The sequence below is a fragment of the Macaca nemestrina genome, chromosome 15, assembly GCF_043159975.1.
Source record: "Macaca nemestrina isolate mMacNem1 chromosome 15, mMacNem.hap1, whole genome shotgun sequence".
Classification (NCBI taxonomy): domain Eukaryota; kingdom Metazoa; phylum Chordata; class Mammalia; order Primates; family Cercopithecidae; genus Macaca; species Macaca nemestrina.
Genome location: NC_092139.1, coordinates 65,734,997 through 65,751,003, shown reverse-complemented (window position 1 = coordinate 65,751,003; position 16,007 = coordinate 65,734,997). Strand labels below are relative to the sequence as shown.

At 44.8% G+C, this 16,007-nt stretch overlaps 1 pseudogene; it reads right to left on the bottom strand.

Annotated features, from left to right (window-relative positions):
- Positions 1–15,121, bottom strand: part of LOC139358590 (zinc finger protein 337-like) — a 33,668-nt pseudogene extending 18,547 nt beyond the window's left edge.
- Between the last annotated feature and the right edge of the window lie 886 nt (positions 15,122–16,007).

Here is a 16,007-nt window from a genome sequence, read left to right as displayed (position 1 = left end):
TGGAGCACTTTTGAAAGAGCCCTTCTCACAGTACATCTGTTCTGCAACTACGCACGTGACCAGTTTGGCATCTCTGTAGGTGCCTGATGAATTTAAATTCCATTTGTGGCCAGGCACGGTGGCTTGTGCCTGTAATCCCAGCACTCTGAGAGGCTGAGGCGGGCGGATGACTTGAGGCCAGGAGTTTGAGACCAGCCTGGCCAACACGCTGAAACCCTGTCTCTACTAAAAATATAAAAATTAGCCAGGTGTGGTGGTGCATGGCTGTAATCTCAGGTGCTTGGGAGGCTGAGGCAGGAGAATCGCTTGAACCTGGGAGGAGGTTACAGTGAGCTGAGATTGTGCCACACCACTCCAGCCTAGGCGACAGAGCAAGACTCTGTCTCCTAAATAATCAATTCGTGAAGCTCATCAGACTACTAGACTCATGAGTCAGAAAGCCTCTCCTTTGACCCTTAACTGTCAATCCCTATTTCCCCCAGCACTGATCTATCATGTCACACCTACTGTAAAGATCCTCAAAATCCAGGCAGGCTGGGCATGCTGGCTCATGCCTATACTCCTAGCACTTTGGGAGGCTGATGCAGGATTGCTTGCATCCAGGAGTTTGAGACCAACCTGGGCAAAATAGCGAGACCCCAACTCCACATACACAAAAATAAAAAATTAGTTGAGCATGGTGGCAAGTGCCTGTAGTCCCAGCTAGTTGGGAGGCTGAGGTGTGAGCACTGTTTGAGCCTGGGAGGTCAAGGCTGCAGTGAGCTATTATTGTGCCACTGCACTTAGCCTGGGCAACAGTGAGACCCTGACCACCATCCCCCCAAAAAACCCAAAAGAAAAACCAAGAAAACCCCAGACAGCTTAAAGACCAAGTTGGGCTCCTCAGGCTGGCATCCAGGCCTCTGTCCTCAGGAGGGTCAGAGGTAGCCAGCAGTCTTTAGGAATAATCAGATGACAGGGGACAATGAGGGAGGTAGGTGGGAGCTATCTCAGCAGTTTAGGCCACGCTGTGAGGAGTCTGCAGGAAGTGGCAGAGCTATGGGAGGTGGCAATCCTACACTGTCAAACCGTGAGGACCCTGGTGAGCTTGGGCATCTGTGGCCAACTGACAATGCAGGCTCGGCACAGGGCAGTGACTGCTCCTCAGAGACGTGGCCGATCCAGGGCTGTAGGTGCAATCTCCCAGTTTGGTAATGCTGAAAGCCCATCTAACCATCCAACATGCTGTCTGCCAAACCAGAGATATTCAGGTGCCCTGTGTGACTCTGCACCTCCACTAGAACACACAGAAAATCAGCTGTGGCCACCCCAAGCCAGCACCTGGCAGACTTCTGAGTTGGGAGCCTAAAGGACCACAGTCCACTCCTGCACCCACATCTAGGCCATGCTTCTCGCAGCTGTTCCAGGCAGTGGCCATGCATTTTAAGGACATCAAGGCAAGCCCCTTCCGATCCAGGCGCTCCTCTGATGGCCCACTATGGCTTGAAGACCTGCTGGCCTGGCTGAGCCTCCCAAGGCTGTACTTGGTCTCCGATACTTCCACGCAATTTTATCCCCCTCTCCTCACTGGAGTCTGATGAGGCTCCAGTCATCCCCTTTTCTCTCTTGCAGGCCTTTCCTCTAACATGAGCCCAGCCCATCTCATTGCATCTTGGGATCTGCTTCTCCTAGGACCTGGATTCATCCACCAGCCGTCTGTGAGAACGTTGACTGCTAAAACCCTTCGTCCCTGCAGTTGAGCAGTCTGCCCAGTGGCGGCCTGAGATTGAGCACACTTCTGCCTCTTCCCCATCTCCTGTACTTGCCACATCTCTCGCAACTGCCCAGGGAGCCCCTCCCACTGGAGGCCTTTGTGACCTCCCTCTCTGCCCTACCCTTCATTGACACCAACCCAACATCATCACTGGACACCTGAGTGTGGAGATTCCTGTCTTTGGCTGTAAATGCTCCCTGGGTGTTGTACACAGATCACTACTTGATAAGTGACACCCACAGGCCAGTCACTTGCTGGAGGACGCCAGGAAAGACAGATCACTCCCCAGGAGCGGTGCTGGCCTTGGTCCTGTGCTAACAATGTGACTGCTAGGGCCAGTGAAGGAAACGAGCCTATCCTGTGACAGCAAGAAGGACAGTTCTGGGAAGTCTCACCTGTCTCCTGGCTCCCTGGGGTCCCATGACTGTCTTCCTGCTCTCCATGGAGAAGGGAAGCTTGCAGATGGCTGATCTGTGGGAGGAGAGAAGTCAAAGGGTGGCTGGGTGCAGCTGCCCTCCCCACATGTGACACAGGCCTGATTCCAATACCAACTGGGGATCTGGGGAGAGCACATCTGCACAATCCCCCTGTGGGGGTCTGGCCAAAAGGTCTAGGGAGCCAGGCTCCCTGCAAATCCAGGACAAGCTCATCTGGGAGTGAAGACCCTGTGTCCCAGGAGCTGGGTGAGGTTTGTTGCTTACATCACTGAGGGGCTAAAAGGATGTGCAACACCTGCAGATGAGGTCTTGAGTTTAAGGTTAGGGCTCAGAGTTGCAGGTGCTCTTTGCATTGGACAGAACACACAAAAGCTGTCTGCCTCTTCTAGCCTCCGTCTACCTGGGTTTAAAGTCAGGATAATCACAGGGGCAGACAAACTTAAGAAGGCCACAGGCAGATGGCATTGGCAGTTATTAAGTACTGTACAACACCAAAGCCTGTAACAAATTAATAGCATGGGGAGTGTGAGCCTTCAAGAATAAAAGTCCTCAGACATGTGGTCAATCTAAGGCAGTGAGTGATCCAATGCAATTTGGATCCTGATTGCAACAAAGAATACGTGAGGAGTTTTAGCAGCCAGTGAAATCTGAACACTAATTGGATATTAGATTATCAAACATTGATTTTGTTGTTATAAAAATATTTTGGGTTTTAAAAGCATGAGCCCTTCCTTGTATACAAACTTTCAGAACATTCATGAGTGAAAATGATGTCTGGATGTGCTTAAACACCCCTTCTCACCCTCAAAAGTCAATTGAGCATTATTGGCCACACTTGATAATTTTTAGAACTGAATAATGTGTACTGGGTTCATTGTACTATTTTCTCTGAATTTTTGGAAAATAATTCCAGTAGAAATACAGGAAAAGAATTAATTGTAAATTAAAGTGGTGGGTACAATGATTTCATTAGAGTACTCACTATACTTTTAAGTGAATGTTTTGATAAAAAAAAAATTCAAAGTAAAAACAGACATACAAGGGTGAAAAGAAGGAAATGTGAAGGAACAAAGATGCTATCGTGGTGATTATGATGAACACAGCATACATCCACTGGCCAGCAACTTTGAGACAGAAGAAGTGAAAAAATACTACGGTGTTATGAAAGGAAAATAAAACTAGGGACCCCAGTCCACTATGCCAAAAGGAAAGCATGTAAGAAGCTTCCTTTTCTTTTGTTCCAAAGGAGATAGCTACAGATAAAAGGTTAAGTATCTCCATAGTAGCTGCTCTATGCACACCTTATCTTACATAAAGTGCTGATTTACTGAGTGTGAGATGAATACATAACTGATTATTCTCCTACCTGCTCCTTTTCTCTTGCCACAGGTGGATTACCATACCCTCCCTCTTTCCCCTCCAGCCTACTTTTCCCTTTTAAACAATGAAGCTCTCAAACTCATCTTTGGGGAAAGCCACTGACCTCTCTCTGGGGCATGTGCTCAACCTTGGCAAAATAAACATCTATTAGCACATCAAAAAGCTTATCCACCATAATCAAGTGGGCTTCATCCCTAAGATGCAAGGCTGGTTCAACATATGCAAATCAATACATGTAATCCAACATATAAACAGAACCAAAGAAAAAAACCACATGATTATCTCAATAGATGTAGAAAAGGCCTTTGACAAAATTCAACATCCCCTCATGCTAAAAACTCTCAATAAATTCGGTATTGATGGAATGTACCTCAAAATAATAAGAGCTATTTATGACAAACCCACAGCCAATATCATACTGAATGGGCAAAAACTGGAAGCATTCCCTTTGAAAACTGGCACAAGACAGGGATGCCCTCTCTCACCACTCCTATTCAACATAGTGTTGGAAGTTCTGGCTAGGGCAATCAGGCAAGAGAAAGAAATCAAGGGTATTCAGTTAGGAAAAGAAGAAGTCAAATTATCCCTGTTTGCAGATGACATGATTGTATATTTAGAAAACCCCATCGTCTCAGCCCAAAATCTCCTTAAGCTGATAAGCAACTTCAGCAAAGTCTCAGGATACAAAATCAATGTGCAAAAATCACAAGCATTCTTATATACCAGTAACAGACAAACAGAGAGTCAAATCATGAATGAACTTCCATTCACAATTGCTTCGAAGAGAATAAAATACCTAGGAATCCAACTTAAAAGGGATGTAAAGGACCTCTTCAAGGAGAACTACAAACCACTGCTCAGTGAAATAAAAGAGAACACAAACAAATGGAAGAACATACCATGCTCATGGATAGGAAGAATCAATATCGTGAAAATGGCCATACTGCCCAAGGTAATTTATAGATTCAATGCCATCCCCATTAAGCTACCAATGACTTTCTTCACAGAATTGGAAAAAACTGCTTTAAAGTTCATATGGAACCAAAAAAGAGCCCACATTGCCAAGACAATCCTAAGTCAAAAGAACAAAGCTGGAGGCATCACGCTACCTGACTTCAAACTATACTACAAGTCTACAGTAACCAAAACAGCGTGGTACTGGTACCAAAACAGAGATATAGACCAATTGAACACAACAGAGTCCTCAGAAATAATACCACACATCTACAGCCATCTGATCTTTGACAAACCCGAGAAAAACAAGAAATGGGGAAAGGATTCCCTATTTAATAAACAGTGCTGGGAAAATTGGCTAGCCATAAGTAGAAAGCTGAAACTGGATCCTTTCCTTACTCCTTATACGAAATTAATTCAAAATGGATTAGAGACTTAAATGTTAGACCTAATACCATAAAAACCCTAGAAGAAAACCTACGTAGTACCATTCAGGACATAGGCATGGGCAAGGACTTCATGTCTAAAACACCAAAAGCAACGGCAACAAAAGCCAAAATTGACAAATGGGATCTATATTAAACTAAAGAGCTTCTGCACAGCAAAATAAGCTACCATCAGAGTGAACAGGCAACCTACAGAATGGGAGAAAATTTTTGTCATCTACTCATCTGTCAAAGGGCTAATATCCAGAACCTACAAAGAACTCAAACAAATTTACAAGAAAAAACCAAACAACCCCATCAAAAAGTGGGCAAGGGATATGAACAGACATTTCTCAAAAGAAGACATTCATACAGCCAACAGACACATGAAAAAATGCTCATCATCACTGGTCATCAGAGAAATGCAAATCAAAACCACAATGAAATACCATCTCACACCAGTTAGAATGGCAATCATTAAAAAGTCAGGAAACAACAGGTGCTGGAGAGAATGTGGAGAAATAGGAACACTTTTACACTGTTGGTGGGATTGTAAACTAGTTCAACCATTATGGAAAACAGTATGGTGATTCCTCAAGGTTCTAGAACTAGAAGTACCAAATGACCCAGCCATCTCATTACTGGGTATATACCCAAAGGATTATAAATCATGCTGCTATAAAGACACATGCACACGTATGTTCATTGTGGCACTATTCACAATAGCAAAGACTTGGAATCAACCCAAATGTCCATCAGTGACAGACTGAAGAAAATGTGGCACATATACACCATGGAATACTATGCAGCCATAAAAAAGGATGAGTTCATGTCCTTTGTAGGGACATGGATGCAGCTGGAAACCATCATTCTCAGCAAACTATTGCAAGAACAGAAAAGCAAACACCGCATGTTCTCACTCATAGGTGGGAACTGAACAATGAGATCACTTGGACTCGGGAAGGGGAACATCACACACAGGGGCCTATTATGGGGAGGGGGGAGGGATTGCATTGGGAGTTATACCTGATGTAAATGACGAGTTGATGGGTACAGCACACCAACATGGCACAAGTATACATATGTAACAAAACTGCACATTATGCACATGTACACTAGAACTTAAAGTATAATAATAATAATAATAAAAACATCTAAATTGGTACTTGATTCTGATACTTTTTGGTTTACACGCAGTTAGAGAAGAAAAGCAGTGAAATTTCTTCTTCTGATGGCAGTTGAAAGGCGATTTATAACATTTATTTTTGTTGTTTCTGTACACTTAAATAGTTTACATCCTTGCATGTCTCATCTGTGCTATCTTTACCTATTCCAAAGTCACAAAGATATTCTCCTACATTCAGTCTTAGAAGTTTAAACATTTTGTTTTTGGTGGTAGTATAAATATGTATTTCATTTTTTAACTGTTTGCTGCTAGGTTACAGAAATACAAGTGCTCTTTAAAAATACTGACCTTATTTTCTCAAGTTCCTAAACTGTGTGTTACTAGTATCTAGTTGTTTAACTACAGATTCTTCCATGTACACACTCACATCTGTGAATAAAAAGTTTTTCTTGTTCTATTTCAACGTTTATGCCTTTTATTCCTTTTTAATACCTTAACAAATTACCTTGATATTCTAAGATAATGCTAAAGAGTGATGAGAATCAACATTAATGCTTGTTCCTGATCTTAGTGTGAACACACTTCACCATTAAATATGATGATTGCAGCCAGGCTGTCACACATAACCTTTGTTTTATTAAGGGAAATTCTTTCTATTCCTCATCTGCTGAGAATTTTTACCCTGAATAGGTGTGAAATGTTATCAAATATTTTTCTGCATTAAGATACTCGTGTAGGTTTTTCTCTTTTGCTCCCTGAAAGCAGTGAAAGGAATATAAAAACGTGGGAACTCAAACCACTCTGCCAAAAGAAAAATATTAAGCTGAAAGCTGATTCATGCAAGAAGCTGCCTTTCCTTTCCTTCCTGAGCTGAGAACCACAGATAAAAGGTAAAATATCTCCGCCGGGCTCAGTGCGGTCGGTGGCTCACGCCTATAATCCTAGAACTTTGGGAGGCGGAGGTGGGTGGATCATGAGGTCACCATCCTGACCATCCTGGCTAACACGGTGAAACCCCCTCTCTACTAAAAATACAAAAAAATTAGCTGGGCGTGGTGGCAGGCACCTGTAGTCCCAGCTTCTAGGGAGGCTGAGGCAGGAGAACGGCGTGAACCCAGGAGCAGGCGGAGCTTGCAGTGAGCGGAGATCGCGCCACTGCACTCCAGCCTGGGTGACAGAGCGAGACTCTGTCTCAAAAAAAAAAAAAAAAAAATAGCCGGGAGTGGTGGAGGGCGCCTGTAGTCCCAGCTACTCAGGAGGCTAAGGCAGGAGAATGGTGTGAACCTGGGAGGCGGAGCTTGCAGTCAGCAGAGATTGTGCCACTGCACTCCAGCCTGGGCGACAGAGACTCAGTCTCAAAGAAAAAAAAAAAAAATTAGCAGGGCATGGTGGCAGGTGCCTGTAGACCCAGCTACTCGGGAGTCTGGGGCAGGAGAATGGTGTGAACCCACGAGGCAGAGCTTGCAGTGAGCGGAGATCACGCCACCGCACTCCAGCCTGGGGACAGAGCAAGACTCCGTCTCAAAAAAAAAAAAAAAAAAAAAAAAGTTAAATATCTCCACAGGTAGCTTACTCTATGTTCACCCTATCGTTGGTTTTTTAGGCACAAACTCCATTTGGCTAGAATATATCATCCTTTTCATGCATTGCTGGATGCTATTTGTCCATATTTTGGTGAGAATTCTTGACTATTTTCCTCTAGAGTGATTACATATAAGGGCACATGAGAACTCTGTTGAAATGTTCTGTATCTTGATTGAGGTGATAAGTGACCTGTGTCAAAACTCATTAAAGTATACAGTTAAAAGCAGTGCTTCTTATGGTACCCAAGTTACACCTCAACATTGATTAAAAATCCTCTCAGAGACCAAATATATATGGGTAAAATAACAAGACATCTGGATTTGTTTAAAATACTTTGGCACATAAACAGGGGGAAGGGATAAATCTAACAAAACTATCTATGGTTTTAAAATTTATCGAATCTGGATGAAGGCAACATGGGGATTCATATTACCATTCTCCCAATTTTGCTACCCATTTGAGATTTTTCATAATACTAGTTTACAGAAAAAGCATTAATCATATTGCTAATTCTATGCTTACCAAAAAATTGCCTAAAATAATCTTATAGGAACAAACTTCATTTGAAAATACTCAAAAGTCCCCAGTATTCAAGAAACTGCCCAATCAAGAAAAAGCCACATTAGAAACAGGAGGCAGTTGGCTGGGCACAGTGGCTTTCCTGTAATCCCAGCACTTTGGGAGGCTGATGCATGTGGATCGCTTGATCCCAGGAGTTCAAGACCAGCCTGGGCAACATGGCAAAGGCTTGTCTCTACAAAAAATATAAATATTAGCCATGTGTGGTGGCACGTGCCTGTAGTCCTAGCTACTCCTGGCTTGAGCCCAAGAGGTTGAGGCTGCAATGAGCTTTGTCACTCCAGCCTGGGCAACAGAGCAAGACACAGTCTCAGGAAAACAACAACAACAACAACAACAACAACAACAACAAAAACAAAACAGGAGACAGTCATATTTGCAACCCAATACTCCTTATTCCCAGTGTTCTATCCTGTCCAAGTGCTGCCTAACGGAAAAATCTCATGGTGAACTTGCCTATAGATCCCTGGGGCAAAAAATTACAGGTGCAGAATACAACAGAGCTTCTAAAGCAGCATCCCAGTTTCCACTTCCTTCCCTCAAATCCGAGAAAGCAGAGTAGACCTTTCTTACAAGGTTCTAAGCTGTTGGAGGCTGCCTGAGGGACTGCTCTCTCTGTTTTGAGGATCTCACACCTTAGGGAGGAAAAGCACTGGATCATGCTTGGCAAAGATGCAGACAGACTGAAAAGCAGATGCCTGGGGCAAGATATTATGGGTAGAGACATGCAACAGACCATCAAGGGCCCAGAGGAGAGACTCTTGGGACAAATAAGTATTTAAAAGCAGTTGCCTATGAGCAAATGGAAAAAGCCACAAGCAAAGGTAAGATCCATGCTCAAAAAAGGCCTGAGAAAATCTTAAACCTTCTCCTCAGACTGATCCCAAAGCTTAGAACCAATGCCAAGGTAATAGCAAAAATCCTCCCTGGAAAAGAGTCAGTCTGCAAAAATTGGAAAAGGAGGTTGTTTTTTCCCACAATGCCTAATTTCTAACAACAACAACAACAACAACAAAAACTCAGAAAACATGGACCAATAGTGGAAGAAAATAAAGTGATGCAAACCTTCCCTGGAGAAACATAAGCTTCAGGCATACTAGACAGATTTTAGACTGTCTAAAATATTCTCAAAAACTCATGTAAACACATATAGAGAAAAGGAAATCAGGCAAATATATATGAACAAAATAAAAATATCAACAGAGATTACAAAAAGGAAGCAAACGAAAATTCTGGACCTGAAAACATAGTAACTGAAAAATTCAGTAGAGGGGTTTAACAGCAGATGAGCAGGCAAAAAAAAATAATCAGTAAACATACAGGGAAGAAATTACAGAGACAGAGAAGCAGGAAGAGAAAACAATGACATAAAGTAAACAGAGCCAAGAGAGTTATAAGGCACCATTAACTGGACATATATATGGGTGTCTAGGAGAAGATGCTGATAGATTACTGAAGAAATAATGGCCAACACTTCAAAATTTGAAGACAGACATGAATCTACAAGGCCAGCACACTCAACAAACTCCAAGAATAAATTCAAGGAGGTCCCTACCCACACTTCACAACTACGCTTACATGAAACCAGCTTCAGGAACACAGGACTGGCGGGGGGAGAGAAGTTAAGAATAGTGGCATCATGCCTCTCTCAGGGATAAACTGTCACAATAGACTGAGAACTGGAGAGGGAGAGGGTTCCATCTTGTCATTTTCACAGCCCATAGTGGAGTTTCTCTCAGAGCGGACCAAAATGGGGGTGGGGAGGGTAGCAGTTTGTGTGTCAAATGTTACAGACTCTCACTGTTCTCAGAAAGGCTCGGTTGATTTTTCTGAATAAATGTTTCTCTAAATTCCTGAGTGGTCTTAAGACAAATTCTGTGTAGTTTAAATGGTTGTTTTTGGTTTTCTAAATTACAAGTTACGGTGTTTTACTGGAGATATAGTCCACATAGCTCCTCACTGCCATTTCAGAATCCACATTTCTGATTATAGTTGGGACCAGAACTAGGGCCAGGCAATTAGGTAAGTGGCTGTGATCATTATTTGTCCTCATGGGCAGAGAGGCAAAAGACAGTGGAGAAGTAGAATTAGGAGATGAGCCTGGCAGGCAGAAGGAGGAAGCGGAGGAAAAAGCCATGACAAGGAAAGCATGAACAAGCCTCAGCACCTAAGCAAGCAGATGGGTAGTTTGCCAAGGTAGGGAAACTTCCTTTACCTAGATCACAAAGAGAGAAGTAAAACAGACAGGGGGCACTACTGAGCTGGTTTCTAGATGTTTCTTCTCTCATGCTTCCCATCTTAATGAACCTGAGTGTGAAATCTGAATTGTGAGGAGAAATTTTTGAGACCTGGACAATTTCCGCATAAACTGGGTAATGGGTGAAATTAATAAATTGCTAATTTTGTTGAGTGTGATTCTGGTACTCTAGTTATGTTAAAAAGCAAAACAATAACAACAAAAATAGTCCTCAGAGAAGCAGCTGCAGTAAATTTACAGATAAAATGGTGTCTTGGATTGGCTTCAAGATGCTCTATCCTGAAAACAGAAAGCGTGGGGTGGGGAGGGGGTTGGATGAAGTAAGAAGAGCAAAGTGTTAAGGTGCAAGTAGGGAATAGAGAGATTTGTTATATATTCTCTCTACTTTAGTTCCTTCTTCAATATTTTTCATTGTAAATTTGAAAAAAAAAATTGAATATCCCTTCCAAGATAATTTGGAGAGGAAAAACAGAGGAAACCTTCATTTCCAGGGTGTGAGTGGAGAACACTGCAAACTGTTTGATCTCACTCCTGCCATCTGTTGACATCTGTGGGACTTAATATCCAGTAGGAATAGAAACTGAGAGCCAGAAGAAAGTGGTTTAAATTAGTTACCAATAAATTAGATATGAACATAAGGCAAACTTGAAACATTTAGCTCCTCCACATACATTTCATTAAAATTTTCCTAAGATTAAAAAACAGCTCCTACATTTTTGGGGATGAAAAATGTTCATATGTTGATTTGAAGATTAAGACTTCACTATATACATTTCTTAAAACTCATTAACTAGAACTTAAAATGTGAGAAATTTTGTCTCAATTATACCTCAGTGAAGCTAATTCTTAACAGAAACCCCCAAAATCCCAGCTTGCTCCACAACCCAGTCCACTTGATCCCAGATATGTTACATAAAGTAAAAATTATTATTTTTTGAGACAGTCTCAGTGTCCCCCAGGCTGTAGTGCAGTGGCATGTTCTCTGCTCACTGCAACCTCCATCTCCTGGATTCAAGCAATTCTCTTGCTTCAGCCTCCAGAGTAGTTGGGATTACCGGCGTGAGCCACCATGCCTGGCTAATTTCTGTATTTTTAGTAGAGACGAGGTTTCACCATGTTGGCCAGGCAGGTCTCGAACTCCTGAGCTCAGGTGACCTGCCGACCTTAGCCTCCCAAAGTGCTGGGATTACAGGTGTGAGCCACCATGCTCAGTCGTGAAAATTATTTCAACTGATTAACACACTACTTCTTAGTCTGGGAAATGGGGATTCCAATTCTTACCTTCCATACTGGTTGAAGAGATGAATATGGCAATGACTATAAAGCCCTGTCCCTGGGACAGGACAATGGCTCAGCACATGCTGACAGAATAATTTTTTACAAGACCTGGTCTGCACCATGAATGCAGCAGCCTGAATAAAGCACTGAGAGAAGAAATGTAGGGACAATGATGGAAGTGCCCTGAATGAGGGCATCAGATCTGGGGAAGCTTCCCCACGAGGAGAACCAGCTGAGAGGTTCTGAGCCTCAGACGGGACAGTGTAGGGCACAAGATGTCAGACATTAGCAAAGGAAACCCATGATGGTTTAGGGCAGAGAAGGCACTGCAGGAAGGCAATACATAAGAAGTCCCCACCTGGGGTTGGGCTGTCCTCCCTTACCCTGCAGGCAGTCCTCTCATGGGTAACATGGGAGTGGAGGAAGAGGAGCTGGGGACTAAAATAGTTCTAAAATTAGCTCTGTGATCCTCAAAGGTGGCCTTGGAAATCCTCAGTACCAGGGTACAGCCTCTTCTTGTTAAAAAAAAGGACCCAAAGTCTTCCAGAGAAGAAAACCATTGTAGGCAGGTTCCTGGGAACAGATTCCGAGTGTGGGCATCACAACAGAGCCTGTCCTGAAACGATGCTTACACTAAACACAGCTTATCCTGTCGGTGCTTCCAGAATAAGGAAGTGTTGATATTCATTATAATATTTAACACATTGAGAATTTAATATATGCCAGGGACGGTTCCAGGCATGGCACAAATTTTTCTGCATTCAATCTTCACAAATGTTCTATGAAGTGACTATTACCCACCAATTTCAGATGATGAAACAGGCACAAAACATTTAAATACCTTTCTCAAAGCAACACAGCCAAGAAAGTGATAGAGCCTGGGTTTCAGTTCTCACTGTAAAGGGTTATGTCTTAACCAGTAGGCAGGGCTCTGACATTTCTCAATGAATCTGCACAGGTTAGGAGGGGATCTGGGTCAAGCTAGATTAGCTTGCAAGGTCATGAGGTATATCTTGACTGATGGGTCTCTCTACCATGGGGTTCTGCTTACAATTTTTCCATAATGAAATGATTAAAATCAGTTATTTGGCCAGTCCACAGCCCCAGAGGCATTTAAAAAAACTGCTGGGCCCAATGGTTGCTGTTACTCCCACTCCACTAACCAAGGAAGCCCTACCAACCTGGTGAGGATGAAACTCACCTTTTTTCCCTTGCCCAAATGCGTATATATGGGGCTTGGGGAGTCCTGTCCTAGAAACCATAAAATCTAATCAGATGAGTTTTATTACTCTTATATAATGTGGCTCACTTTCCAACCTGACTCTGGTACAGCATCACATGACAGCAGATGCTGAAGGAATTTATTTTAGCCCAAAATATACTTCTTTGACAAGTTTTGAAGTGGCTGCCACAGGCGCAACATACTGAAATGGATAGCCCCGCAAAGCTGCCTTTAGTGGGAAAATTTGCATCTGTAGCAAATCTCCACTAATGTAGCCAGATCTCCTTCGTTCTAAGCCTTTCCTAGGCTGGAAGAGACAGCCAGTTTGACGCATGGTGGCTCACACCTGCAATCCCAGCACTCTGGGAGGCCGAGGCAGGTGGATCACCTGAGGTCACGAGGTCAAGACCAGCCTGAGCAACATGGTGAAACCCCATCTCTACTAAAAATACAAAAATCAGCCAGGCGTGGTGGTGGGCATCTGTAGTCCCAGCTACTCAGGAGGCTGAGGCAGGAGAACTGCTCAAACCGGGGAGGTGGTAGTGGCAGTGAGCTGAGATCACGCCACTGCACTCTAGCCTGGGCGACAGAGCAAGACTCTCTCTCAAAAAAACAAAAACAAACAAAGAAACAAAAATAACTGAAAACATACATTTACCATCTATTCTGTGTGCTGCCAACTAAGAGGCTTCATCTACATAACAAGAACTTTGATCTATGCAATCCCCTTAACTCTGGCATACTTCTGATTCCAGTCTTTAGGCAACAGCTTAAGTCTCTCAACCAATTGTCCACTAAAGAATACCTAAGTGCCCCCATGAGGTGTAAACCCGTTTGGAGATACTGGATTTTTGGGAGGAACCCATGTGTATCTTTCTCACATTGATTTATGATTTTCTGAGGCAGGATCTCGCTGTGTTGCCCAGGCTGGCATGCAGTGCAGCCAACATAGCTCGTTACAGCCTCCACCTCCCGGACTCAACTGACTGGGCCACCGAAGTAGCTGAGACCACAGGCATGGGACACTACGCTCTGCTAATTTTTTTTTTTTTCTAATTTCACGTAGAGACAGGGTGTCTCGCTGTGCCGCCCAGGCTGCTCTGGAACTCCTGACCTCCCACAGTGCTCAGGCTGATTTATGATTTTACCTGAAATTCCTGTCTCCCTGGATTGTATAAGATTAACCTGCAAGCCGACCACCTCGGGCACTTTCTCAGGACCTCTTGAGACTGAATAACCTGGGCCACAGTCACTCACACTGACTCAGAATAAACCTCTTTAAATATATTTTGCCATCATTAGCAGGGCTCCAGGGAAGAGGCCACCTGGGTCCCCACAGCTACCTCACCTCCCGCAGACGCTGCCCCACGCAGAGCCCCCCACACACGTCTAGAAGTGCCCGTGCCAGGACATCTGGTCCCGGCCTACCCTCCCACCCAAGGAAGATAGTCCCAAGGCGGGCTGCCCCCAACCCAAAGCAGCGACCCTTCCCCAAAACACGCGGGCGAAGTCCTCCCCGGTCCCGCCTCCCACAACAAAGTCTGGAGCATCAAGAGTCGGAGGGAACCCGAGTCGGACCTAGTCCATCAGTCTCTGGGCTGTAAGCCCCACCCAACCGGTGGACCCAGTCTGTGGCCGAGTCCCCCACCACCTCCAGCCAAACGACCCCCGTGGCAGCTACCTAGGCCGCTGGCCCGTCCCCACTCGAGGAGCGGCGACCCTGGCACACGGAGACCTGGGTTGCTCGGCGCCCCTGTGAAATCCTGGCTGCCTAACCGCCTAACCACTACACGCAACCGGGGACGGAGACTGAGTAGCGGCCCAGACCCGGGGCGCTCGGCGAGCCGCAGCACCACAGCCCACTCCAAGGCGCGGCCTGGGTCTCCGCCCCTCCCCAGAACATGGAGACGCCGGGCCTGAGGGAGGGCGCGCTACGGCCCCAGCAGCGCCCTGGCGTCCCAGGCCTTCCCGGCCCTTCTTCCTGCGCAGGAAGGGCGGGCTGGAGAGAGGGACCCGCAGGAGCGCGACTCACCAAGGCGGCTGACGGCGAACGGAGGAGGTGAAGTCACCGACGGTGGACTACCCACCTCCCAGCTCGGTGACGCCCAGGCATCTGGACCGCTCGGCGCCGCCCGGGCTACGCTACGCAGAAGCCTCTGCGCGGCCGGGATTACGCTACCCAGAATCCTCGGCGCGACCCGTGGCTCTGCGACCCTCCGCTTCGCATCCCGGCAGTGGACTACACTCCCCAGAGTCCTCGGCGAGTCGTCCAGGTACACGCCCCAGAATGTTGGTCAAAGCCGTCCACAGGGGACTGCGCGACCGGGAATCCTTGGAAGAACTCCCCTGACCGCGACCTTGTGGTCTTTTGGACGCGGAGGGATCCTTTCAGAACCAGCGATTTCTTTTATTTATGTAGCCCTGTACATACAATAAGAATATTTGTCCATTTCTATGATATAGGTAAATAATTTTCCCACGGTCTTTTGATTATTGTTATATCTTTTTTTCTTTTTTTTTTTTTTTTTTTTTGCTATGTAGTCCTTTTGATCTCCGAGAGATTTTCCTACGGATTTTGTGGTTTTATCATTTGCATTTAGATCTCTCAATGGTTTTTCTCCAGGTATACACTGTGAATATATACTTATTTTTAAATTTTCCAATATTTTATTTTCCCATTAAATTTATTAAAAATATAGTCTTTTACCACATAATTTAAGGTTTCAGCTACATCACTGAGTATACTCACAATTTACATTTGCATTTCAGTTTCTAATTTTCCCCCATATATCTAATTATGCATCAGTGCCACTTCAGGGCAAGACCCTGGCCCTGAAGTGGATTTGAAGGGATCCTGTCCCTGATTTAATCTTGCTCTGCCTTCGCCCATCCCTCTCCTGGCCCTACCATGGCCCTGCCCCTTCCCTGGCTCTGCCCTGGTCTTGTGCTTACCCTGAGCGAGAACTTGACCCTGCCCCAGCCTTGTCCCAGACCTGGCCATGGCCCTGCCCC